The sequence below is a fragment of the Trichosurus vulpecula genome, chromosome 4, assembly GCF_011100635.1.
Source record: "Trichosurus vulpecula isolate mTriVul1 chromosome 4, mTriVul1.pri, whole genome shotgun sequence".
Taxonomy (NCBI): domain Eukaryota; kingdom Metazoa; phylum Chordata; class Mammalia; order Diprotodontia; family Phalangeridae; genus Trichosurus; species Trichosurus vulpecula.
This window is the reverse complement of record NC_050576.1, coordinates 168570246-168582183: the sequence shown is the minus strand read 5'-3', so window position 1 is coordinate 168582183 and position 11938 is coordinate 168570246. Positions and strand designations below refer to the sequence as shown.

Here is an 11938-nt window from a genome sequence, read left to right as displayed (position 1 = left end):
ACTATATGCTAGGTATTGTGCTAGGTGTTGTTATAGAGTCATTTCAGTTGAGTCTGACTCTATGTGACCTCATTTGTGGTTTCTTGGCAAAGATATGGAAGTGGTTTGCCATTTCCTTCTCCAACTCATTTTACAGGTGAGAAATTGAGGCAAACAGGATTAAGTGACTTGCCCAGGGTCACACAGCTGATAAGTGTCTGAGATCAGATTTGAACTCTGGTCTTCCTGACTCCAGGGCTGGTGTTCTATTTACTGAGTCAACTACCTGTCCCTCTTGTGCTAGGTATTGGGAATATAAAGGCAAAAATTAAACAAATCCTGACCTTAAAAAGCTTACATTGGATGGGAAGAGATTATATATGTGTATCCACATATGTATATATGTATATATATATATGTGTGTGTATATATATGTATGTATGTATATATGTGTACATATATGTATATATAGCTATGTGTGTGTGTGTGTGTGTGTGTGTGTGTGTAAAATCAATACAAAGTAAGTGTGGGGACAGAATTAAAGCTAGTACCAACTCTAATCCATTGCCCAGTCTTCCTCACCTCTGACTTAGAACACAGTATTTTCTTTACTTTCAAAATTGTCATGCAGTTTGTATTCTCAGCAAATATTTGTGTGTGTATGGATGTATGTATATAAGTTTGAATATATGGAGACAAATATAAATATGTATCATATGTGTGTATATACATCCATACACACATACATGTGTGTGTTTCCCGCCTGCCTTACCCTAATGACAGCTCTCGGTTCTAGTTCTATCTTTGTCAATTACTGATCATGAGTGGGTAAGTTGTTTAATCTTTTGGTGCTTCTATTTTCCTATCTGCAAAATACATAAGGGAAAGTGCAGATCTTTGGGGGAGCCTTGGTACTGACAAGAGGATTTACAAACTGTTACTTTGTATTATTTTGATGCCACAGTATAGTGTATTGAATATATAGTCAGTCAATTAGCATTAATTAAGCACCCACTTTGGGCCGGGTACTTTGCTAAGCCCTAAAGATAGACAAAAGTGCTGAAGAAAGGGAAAAGACTTTCCCTGTCCTCAGAGAGCTCATAATCTAATGAGAAAGACAACACACAAATACCTATGTACAAACAAACCATGCAGAAGATGAACAGGAGACAATCAGCAGAAGGAAGGTACCATAATTAAGAGGGATTGGTAACTTCCTGAAGAAGGTAGGATTTTCTCTGGGACTTGAAGGAAGCAAGGGAAGCCAGGAGATCCAAATCAGGTGTCAAGAGAAAGTACACACCTGGACCCCAAACCACATGCCGGGCTCCTGTGAATACAAGGGGGACACAGCAATTGAAGTCGATTTAGCCGCCTCAGTTGGAAACGTAACAAGATCCCGGAGGATTTTTTACTCCCCTTGTGGTGTTTGAGGACTCCAGCCTGGTTGGCTTAGGCAATTAAAAGCATAACAATAGATTTTATTTATAGAGGCTTTTACTGTCTCAAAATTCACTGTTGGGTAATTATTTAACCCACCCCTTCACCCATCTCCTGTGATGGAGGTGCGTCTTAAAAAGAGTAGAAAAGTTCAAAAAAAGTAAGTAGTTTCTTATACATTCAGTAAACTAAAGAGAAAAAATAAGAATAGATCTTTTCCTCAGAGAAGCTATATGCTATATTTAGAGGCTTCTAACCCATTAGTAGCTATGTTTTCTTTCAACAAGCAAATTATAAGTGATTTAGAAATTAATTGGGGGCTAGTTCTCTTCTTCTTCAGTTGTGTGGTGTCGTTGGGGGAAAGGGAAGAGGCACTGGAAAGGAATGGGACACTACATGGGTTCCCCTCCCCCAGGTGGGCTAATTCCAGCCTAGAGTAATTTGAATATTCCCACCCAGTTGCCTTTGATTCCCTGGAATCTGACAGACAAGAGAGGAGAAATGGGGGAGGGGGTTACTTTGTCAAGCTCATAGATTAGTGGAAAGTGTTCACTGGAGGGGGTGTGCCTGACTAAGAGGACATTGGGCTTTAGACTCAGTCAGTCTGAACCTGGTGTCAATCAATGACTGAGACCTACTTGGAAAGGATAGGGTACAGGGTGTTACTGATCCCTGGGCAAACTTCTTTGAAGCCAAAGTCCATTAGCAACAAGTAAAGCTCTATGAGCAGAAGTGCCTCACAGAACCCTGTGTTAGAACTATGACACAGGAAGAATTGTGTGACCTGAAAAAACAAGGAAGTTCTGGAATATTTGTTCTCTGTAGGGGTGGCACAGTGCCCACAAGAGTGAAGGATTTCTCTTGCAAAGGGCAGGGAGCACCTGAAGAGCCATGCCATATACCAATTATAGGAGGACCTGGGATAATACAATCATAGATCTAGGAACAGAAGGGACTTCATAAGTCCATCCCCCTCATTTTACGGATGAGGAAATTGAGGCCTAGAGAAGTTAAGATCACACAAGAGATAAGTGACAGAGCCTGCAGCGCCTAACACCAAATCCATTGGTTTTTCCTCTCCACCATACTGATGGGGAAACTTGACATCATGGTACAGTGGAACAAATGCTGGCTCAGGAGTCAGAGGACCTGGGTTCAAATCTCACCTCTTGTACTTACCACCTTTGTGATTTAGACAAGTCACTACACCTTCCAAGAACTCAATTTCATTACTTACACCAAAGTGTTTGGACTAGATGGTCTTTGTCACTGGAAGAAGTCTGCTAAAATTTACAATAGCATTTAATCTTAAGGTATCCAAGTATGAATGAGAAAGAGTCTTTCAAGCTGAGATATAAACAAGACTTCTTGGATATTGGCTGGAGAGAGGCTATCTCCCAGAAGCCACAGGAATGCTAAACTATCAAGGACAACCTGGGGACACTTGACATACAAACACAATAAAAATACTGCTAAGATGATAGAGGAGTATGTTCCCTAAAACTTGAACTGAATATGTATGGGACTATGCCAATCTAGGGCAGCTAGTTAGAACAGTGGATAGAGCATCAGGTCTAGAGCCAAGAAGACCTAAGTTCAAATCCAGCCTCAGACACTTACTAGTTGTATGACCCTGAGAAAGTCACTTAACCCTATCTGCCTCAGTTTCTTCATCTGGAAAATGAGCTGGAGAAGGAAATGGCAAACTGATCTAATTTCTTTGCCAAGAAAATCCCAAATAGGGTCACAAAGAGTCTGACAGGACTGAAACGACTGAACAAATGCCATTGCATCCCAATGATAATATAATGAAAGTAAATAAGCACAGAGGCAGAACATCCCAGTCTCTTATTTGAGTGACATCAAGAAAGAGTTGGAACACAGCTACAAGCATGATAAGATTGATAGGAAGAAGAAATATATCTTGTTGATAAGCTTTATATTTCTAGAAGAAGTTGGAATTTAGTTGTCCTGGGCCCTGAAAACTTTTTTCTGTATAGCTACTAGCTAAAATTAAGGTGGGTCACTCAAGACCCTGCCAAGATCTTGATCACCATTTCCCTTTAGATACTGATAGAGACAGCCCAGGACCCGAAGCCCAAGAGCCTTGTCCTTGAGGGGAACAACCCCTCAGACCTAACATCTTCACTACCTTCCATACCAACTGTTGACCAACTGTCATATGCTTGAGAATCAGAGGAATAGAAGTTTCCCCATGGCCCTGATCACCAGTTCTGTTTCTAGCCCAGCCCCCAAGGGCATAATCAAAGGAATTAACCTTTGTCAAAATGCAACCTGGGAGTTTCCTCTGCAGGTGCTATAGCTTCCACATCCTCAGCAGCCACTGCTACTAAAGACCCAGAAAAGAAAAGTTCTCATCACCAAAGTTCTCGACAGCATCAAATGACTCAATGATTTAAAAAAAATGATATATGGTCTTATCAATGAAAATGACATTGAAGAAGGTACATTACCATTTGCTTTGCCACTGCCGGCTAAGGACCAGTAGACCTTTCAAACTGCCCTGTAGCTGAAACCTCTAATCTGTGTTATCTCCCCCTATTAGAACAGGTGCTCCCTGAGAATAGGGACTATCTTACTTTTCTATTTCTATTCCTGTCCTTTGCATGGTGCTCTCACATGGCGAGTAATTAAGAAATGCTGTTTCATTAGTATCATTCATTCAATAAAGTATTTACAAAAATTCAGGTTTTAGCAATATTTTTACCTACCCTGGTCTCATCAGAGAGAGAGCTGGGAACAGCACATTAGAGGAGGACTTTACCTTCCTAAGGCTGATAGCTAACATTTAATGGAAGAAACATTCCCTATAGTATATCATTCTCTCATCTGTCACTAAATTTCATTTATTCTTAAATAATATTTCTTATTTTTTTTAACTTCGCATTGAATTAATTTATACACTAGTCAAGTTGCGGAGAAGAATTATGACCAATGGAATGAGTCATGAGAAAGAAGAAACAGAACCAAAACAAAAAAAAAAACCCAAAAACAAAAACAAAAGAGAAGAGAAAAAGGCGAGTATGAAGTGCACCTCAATCTGCATTCAAACTTCATAGTTCTTTCTCTGGATGTGGATAGCATTCTCCATCGTGAGTCCTTTGGAGTTGTGCCTGCACCTTGTGTTGCTGAGAAGAGCGAAGTCTGTCAGGGTTGGTCCTCATGGAATCCATGTATCTGTGGTTGTGTACAGTGTTCTCCTGGCTCTGCTCCGCTCACTCAGTGTTACCTCGTGTAGGTTTTTCCAGGTTGTTATGAAGTCCATATCATCCCCATTTCTTATGGCACAATAGTATTCCATCACCTTCATATACCACAGCTTGTTCAGCCATTCCCCAACTGATGGGCATCCCTTTGATTTCCAATTCTTGGCTACCACAAAAAGAGCCGCTATAAATATCCTTGTACATATGGGTCCTTTTCCTGCTTGTGTGATTTCTTTGGGATACAACCCTAGAAGTGGTATTGCTGGGTCAAAGGGTATGAACATTCTTGTGGCCCTTTGGGCATAGTTCCAAATTACTCTCCAAAATGGCTGGATCATCTCACAACTCCACCAGCAATGCAACAATGTTCCAATTTTCCCACATCCTCTCCAGCATTTATCATTTTCCTGTTTTGTTATTTTAGCCAATCTGAATAATATTTCTTATGATTTCATTTTAGGATACTCTTACTAGGTTATGGTCTTTTGTGTATCATTATTGAGCTGGACAAGGAAGAGACATCAAATGAACATAATCAAGTGTTACTTTATGTTACCATCTTTGAGAGTTAAAAAAAATAAGACTGTCCACTGGGTTGAGAAGTCTTAGTTGGCATGGGGATGAGGAAAATGGACAGAATTCTGCCATAGAATTCAAGGAATATTTCTTCCCTTTGGGATCCTCCATCTCCAAGCCTAGTCTTGAGGTCCCCCATCAATACAACTCTGAGATACAGTCACTACTCTCAGAGCTTGGTCACTCAGGGCTTACCTCCCAGGCTCATCCCTTTTCACCCTACTCCCTGGGGTTTTCCCCCAGGTGAAAAAATTCTAGTTATGGCTCTAGACTAGTGTATGGAAAAGTAACATATTTTTAGACTGGATTTTTCAAGGGCCCTTTTCCTAAAAATGAGCCCATGTATCTTGTATGCGAATTTTCAAAATATTATTTAACTTTTTTTAACATGCAGATTTTTTAAGAAGGAGAAATAAAGCATAAATATATACAAGGCATAAAGCACTATGATTTTACATTGAAGACTTTCTACTCCATTTACTACTGATTCAAATATGTACGTTTTGAGATTCCTGATTATACTTGGTAATTTTCCTCTTTTATCAAGGATATTCTTCATTTGAATATAAAAGGGCTTTGGGAAGCACTATCTCTTTTTTCTCCTCTTTCATCAAGAAATAAGGGGAAAATTTTCTTAACAAAGGTGACTACCCAAGTTCACTCTTTAACTGGACTTCTCAAAAAGGTCTCAAGATCCTAAGGTGGTTTTCTCTCTCTCTCTCTCTCTCTCTCTCTCTCTCTCTCTCTCTCTCTCTCTCTCTCTCTCTCTCTCTCTCTCTAAAGTTCTTAGGGCAGTTTAGAACAAAAACGACAACCTAATGACCCTTTTGTCATGCAACAGTTCCCAGGTCCCTGGTTTTTGTTTTGTTTTGGAAATTCATTATGTACATGAAAGGGGAAAAGGATCCTTTGGTTTCTATCTCATATTTGAATTCCTAGGTTGATTGGGCCTATTTGCATCCAGAACAAAGTAAAAAGCAAAGGCTTAAACACCCATAAGCTAAATAAACCAGGTTTCTTGGTATTGTTGCTTCTTTTTGTTTACTATTTGAGTCCAGTACAATCAAGAGGAAGCCTGAAAGACAGCATGGGGTAATCAATCAATCAATAAGCACCTATTTATTAAAGCCCTACTAAGTTCCAGGCACTGTTAGGCACTGGAAATACAAGTACAAAGAATAAAACAATCTCTATGCATAAAGAGGGAATAAAAACATGCATATATATATGCACATACAGAATAAATATGAAGTGAATAAATGCTAATTAAGTATAAGGTAGTTAAATTCAAGGTAGCTTGGGATTGTGGACACTAGAAGCTAAGAGTATGAAGAAAGGTCTTCATGCAGAAGATGAGGCTTGGGCTGCACCTTAAAGGAAGAGAGACAATGTTTAGGGGAGACAAAGAATGGTAAGATAACTAAATTAGGGGATCTGGCCTCAGGTCTTTCTCTCTCTCTCTCTCTCTCTCTCTCTCTCTCTCACACACACACACACACACACACACACACACACACACACAGTATGATGCATTTTAGGATGGTAGAAAGAGCACTGGCAAAGAAACAATACTCACAATGACTACAATATTTTTAAAAGAAAGAATAAAAAAACCCATAGAAAGTTAATTACATGTTAACAACATGTAATTATAATTTCCAAGCTTGACCCCAAAGAATGAACCTCCCTCCCTTTTTTGTAGAGGTGGGGGACTTTAGCTGTGAAACATCGCATATAATGTCAGACATGGTTGGTGTAGTGGCTAGTTTCAATGAACTATTTTAATTTTCTCTTTATCATTTATTCTTTGTCATAAGGGATAGCTCTCTGGCTGGAGAAAGGGGAGAGATACTTTGGAAAACGAAGCTGATGTAAATAATTTTTTTAATTAAAGGAATGTTGGATTTGGAGTTAGTCTATAAACATTTATTAGGTGTATAGAGCTCTGGGCCTGAAGTCAGGAAGGCCTGAATTTAGCTCTGTTACCCTGGGCTTTAATCCACTGGAGAAGGAAATGGCAAACTACTCCAGCATCTTTGCCAAGTAAATCCCATGGACAGTATGATCCATGGAGTCCCAACATTAACAACTAAGCAAGTGCTAACTGTGTGCTAAGTACTGGGTAAACAAAGAAAGGCAAAGGATATTCCCTGCCTTCGAGGAGCTCACAATCTAATGGACAAAGACAATACATAAACACAAGCTAAAAAGGGAGGAAAGAAAGAGTGGGGTGGGGATGGTGAAGTCCAGAAGACTAAAGCTGAGTGCGAAATGAAGAGGTACCCTCCCTAAACAGAGGATCTGGGAAGAGCTTTCTGCAGTCCATTCCCTGCTTTAATTAGAGGAGGGGAGAGGCCTGGGGGCAGGAGTGGGGTGGCGTTAAGAGAACCTGTGAGTTTTAGGGTTGATATGATGTTGTAAGATGATGAGATTCTGCTGTAGTCCAGGAGTGTAGCCGGTTGGGAAATGATGGTCTCATCATCAGCCACCTGGCTGCCCTGGGAGTCCTCCTGAAGTGGAGTCAGAGGATATGAGGAAAAATTCCCTATGAGAGCTGTGCAAAAATGCAATGAACTGTCCTGAGAAAGACTAGGTATCTAATCATTAGAAACTAGATAAGGATTTGATGGTGATGTTATGTAGGGGGTAGGGATTGAGTCTGCTTCAAGTGGGGTTTGGACTAAATGACTTGCAAAGATCCTTCCAAATCTAAGATGAAAGGGTTCTGTGGCCTAGACTCAAATCCAGTCCCTTGACCACTTGCTACCTGCATGACTCTAGGCAGTTTATTTCACCTTCTGGGGTTTTAGTTTCTTCCTCCAAAAATGAAAGGTGAAGGGCTAGATGATCTCTAAGGCCCCTGGAAGCTCTATTATCCAGTTCACAAAGACCCCACTTGCTCTAAAGTGGTTTGAATTCCTATGCAACAGCTTACTTTTAAAATAGCCTGGAGTGATGCATTGGCATAGAGAATAAGCCCAGTCCCAGTTTGAGGCTTTTCTAATGAGCTAGGGGGAATCCACCTTAACAATGATCACTTATCTTACACTGGCTTCAATGTTTTTACTAAAGGACCTTAACTAAAGAGGAAAAAATGCTTTCCCAGTATAAGTTGGTTGAGACTAGTGGAAGAAAAAAGATAATCACTGAACTTGGATACAGTTTTATTTATTAAAGTTTCCCTTTAATTGAAGTCAAGCAGAAATGACGTCACTTCTAACATAGGTATGTTAGCAAGGGAATGAAGGAGGGGCATCAGCTATTGGATTTCTCTTCAAGAGTGGACTTCGATTTCTCTTTAAAAGTGGACTTTGATCCCACCGATTAATCTCTATGAAGCACTCATGCAGGTTGCCAAACATATGTAACTTGCTGGTCAAGATGGGAATCTTCCAGCTTTCCTCATTCTTTAATGCTCAGGGAGTTTGACTCTCATAATGACATGGCCAGAACATACATGGACATGTGGTTGACAAGCTCATCCTCAAATCATGAGGCAAAGGATAAGTAGAAGATATAATCCCAGGCACCTGACCCAGGAAGCATAGAGTGGTGGGATATGCAATGAGACACAGAGCCGGTTCAGGTAGGCAGATGGCAGATGGTATGTTCACTGCTGCATTAGGCAACCTTGTAGAAGAGAGAACAAGAATGACTCCCCGGGAAGGAGGAGGCCAGTGGATCCACTGCCCATCCCACCCCCTCCCCCCATCAGGGAAGAGGTGAGCAGGAGAGAAGCTGAGGAGCAGACAAATCAATCAATCAATAAACATTAATTAAGCACCTATGGTCTACCAGGCATTATGCTAAGTGCTGGGGAAACAAAGACACTTACTGCAGAGGAGGAACTTTTGCAAAGACACCAAGATAAGGATGGTGCGCCCAGATTATATGCTGGAAGCCCTTGGAGCAGACTGAGTTGCAGGAACCGTTCAAGCTGCTGAGAACCATTAGAGATTCCTCACTTTCCCAAGCCTTTCCCTTTTACACTCTCCCTTCTCTGCAGAAACAAATGTCTACTTTCCAATTTCTATTTCTTAAGTAATTGTTTGTTTTCTGTTTCACCCCTGTTTTAAAGTCAGTTTTCTAAGATAATGTGGTTGACCTCTCCATTACTCACTTAAGTGTATCCATGCACAAATGCAGCAAAAATAAAAGGTAATTGAGTCTGATACCTCTTTTAAATAGCCTCTCTTGCCGGCTATAGATACTGTTACTGTAGCTTTAAGAGGTAATTGAATCTTGAGAGAACGTCAGTTTGATTCTCTATTCTACAGACATTGTGAATAGTCATGGCTAAAGAGAGACCAAGGTGATGAAACATTCTATCCGCCTCTGGAGAATTGATGGACTCAGAGTGAAGATTGAAACCTCTCTCTCTCTCTCTCTCTCTCTCTCTCTCTCTCTCTCTCTCTCTCTCTCTCTCTCTCCTCTCTCTCTCTCTCCCCCTCCCTTCATTCCCTCTCCCTCTCCTTCCTTCCTTCCTTTCTTCTTGGAATGGCTACTGATGGAATTTGCTTTTCATGAGAATACATACATATATGTATATATAAAATATAATATATATATATATATATATACATATATATATTCTCTCCCTTCCCTTCCCCCACCTATTGAGAAGGCAAGAAAAGCAAAACCCAGTGGGTTTTGGAAGGGAAGGAAGAGAACTTGAAACTGAAAATAAAATTGAATATTTTTTTTAAAAGAGAGAGACTGAGTGAGGTACACAAAGAAAGAGGATGAAAAGAACTTCTTTCCTGAGAGAACTATTTTAACTTTTTATCTTGCAAAGAAATATCATAAAGAGAATTCTTGAAAGGTTTTGGCTGCTATTTCAAGAAATCTGAATGATGAGACTATTCCAGAATTGCAGAGAAGTCAGCAATTACTTTAAAGTAATTGCAGCTATGTGGCTTAGTGGATAAAGTATTGGATTTAGAATCAAGATGACCTGAGTTCAAATGCCTCAGCCACTTACTAGTTGTGAAACCTTAGGCAAGTCACTTAACATTTACATCTAGGTTTCCTCATTGTAAAATGAAGATAATAATAGCAACTCACTATCTCCCAGGGCTATTGTAAGGATCAAATGAAGTAATATATGTACATTTCCAAAGTGAGATAATACATGTAAAATGCTTTGTACAATTTAAAGTACTGTGTAAATATTAGCTATTTGTTAGGTCATAGCAGAGGCAGGCAGAGGCCAGTGCTCCAGGCACTGCAGTCTCCACTTTCTCCCCATCTAGGAGGGCTGGTTCTGAAAGACTATATCCTATGGCCCGGCCAGGCAATGTTCTTGCAAGTGGATGAGCTCATCCCACCAGTGTTCCCACTACCAGGAGACTCTGGTCTTTCATAGTAAGACTTATAGCAATGTCCTGGTGCTGGATAGAGTCATGCAATACACAGAGAGGGATAAGTTCTTATATTGGGAGATCATTGCCCACCCGCCCTCTGCAGCCATCTCATTCACCTGAAAGGTGATGATCACTGGGTACAGGAATATTCTGTAGCACGTAGTGAAACATCTGTCAATGCAGTCAGTGGTCCAATGTGAGACTGATAAGAATGCGATCCACATCTCTAAGAAGTATTTTCTGAATATGTTTAATGTGGAGGTATATGTAGAGCCTGTGTCAGATTGCATGGCATCTTGGAGAATGGGGAAGGGAAGGAATGGGGAGAAAGTTTGGAATTCAAAAGCTTGTGAAATTGAATTTTGTAAACTAAAAATAAATTAATTTAAAATTAAAAAAAGAAATATTTTCTGGGCATAGTAGTAGTGGTAGGCTACTCCAACCCAAAGCTGACCTTGCATGTTCAAAATGGCTTCAAGTCCACACAACATAACTAAAACAGTTACAATGTAATCATCACCAGCTCCCAGTGCCCCATGAATAAATGTCAATGGCTAAATCTGAACTTAATCGTGGAGTTGTATCAGCTCTGCAACGTTCTGCTCCCTGTTGTGGAACATGCCTACTTCATCATTCCCATCTCCCCAGACATCAGCTTTGCTTTATGTTATGCAGCAAGATCCCAAGCACTAATTTCTGAAAGCCAAAGCAGGAATTGACTTAGGAAGAAGTTGAGAAGATGAATCTCAAGTACTATAACTTAGATTCCACCATATTTCGCCTTTGTTCGGCCAGAGTTTGCATGCCAAGCATTGAATAATGTGTGAGGAAGACCAAAATGCCCAAAGGGACTTCAAGACACAAGAGCCCATTCTAGGGTGCTTTTCTCCCTACTTCTGAGGGAATCCACTGTCGGTCAGCCCTTCTACTAGCTATTCTGCCCATCAATCATTACAGAGCCCAGAGCCCAGGATGTGCTTGAGGCGGAGTTCAGTGTAAGAGGTTTATCTCTGTCTCTGTCCAGTCTGTCCAGTGTTTATTCATATCGATCATTTGTATATGGAAGACACCTTTAACAGCTCTTTCACCAACCAAGAGTGTATTTATAACTGGGGGGGAAGTTAACTAGAATTATAATTAGAGGCAATTCTGATCTTTCCCATTGCTGAAACGTTGTCTTTGTTTTATTATTACAATGTTAAATTGTATAGCTAGCAACTTCAATGTTTATTAAGACTGAATTCAAGGGTTTGGATGTAGAAACATGAAGAGCTGCTTGTTGGAAAATAAACTGGAGTAGGGGTTGATAGTAGCTTATTGATAAGTTAATGAGACATTGAGTTTGCAAAGCAA

The 11938-nt window shown here is 40.2% G+C and overlaps 1 pseudogene; it reads left to right on the top strand.

Moving 5' to 3' along the window:
* Nucleotides 1–1298: 1298 nt before the first annotated feature.
* LOC118846918 lies at nucleotides 1299–11412 on the top strand (annotated as a pseudogene).
* The last annotated feature ends 526 nt before the right edge of the window (nucleotides 11413–11938 follow it).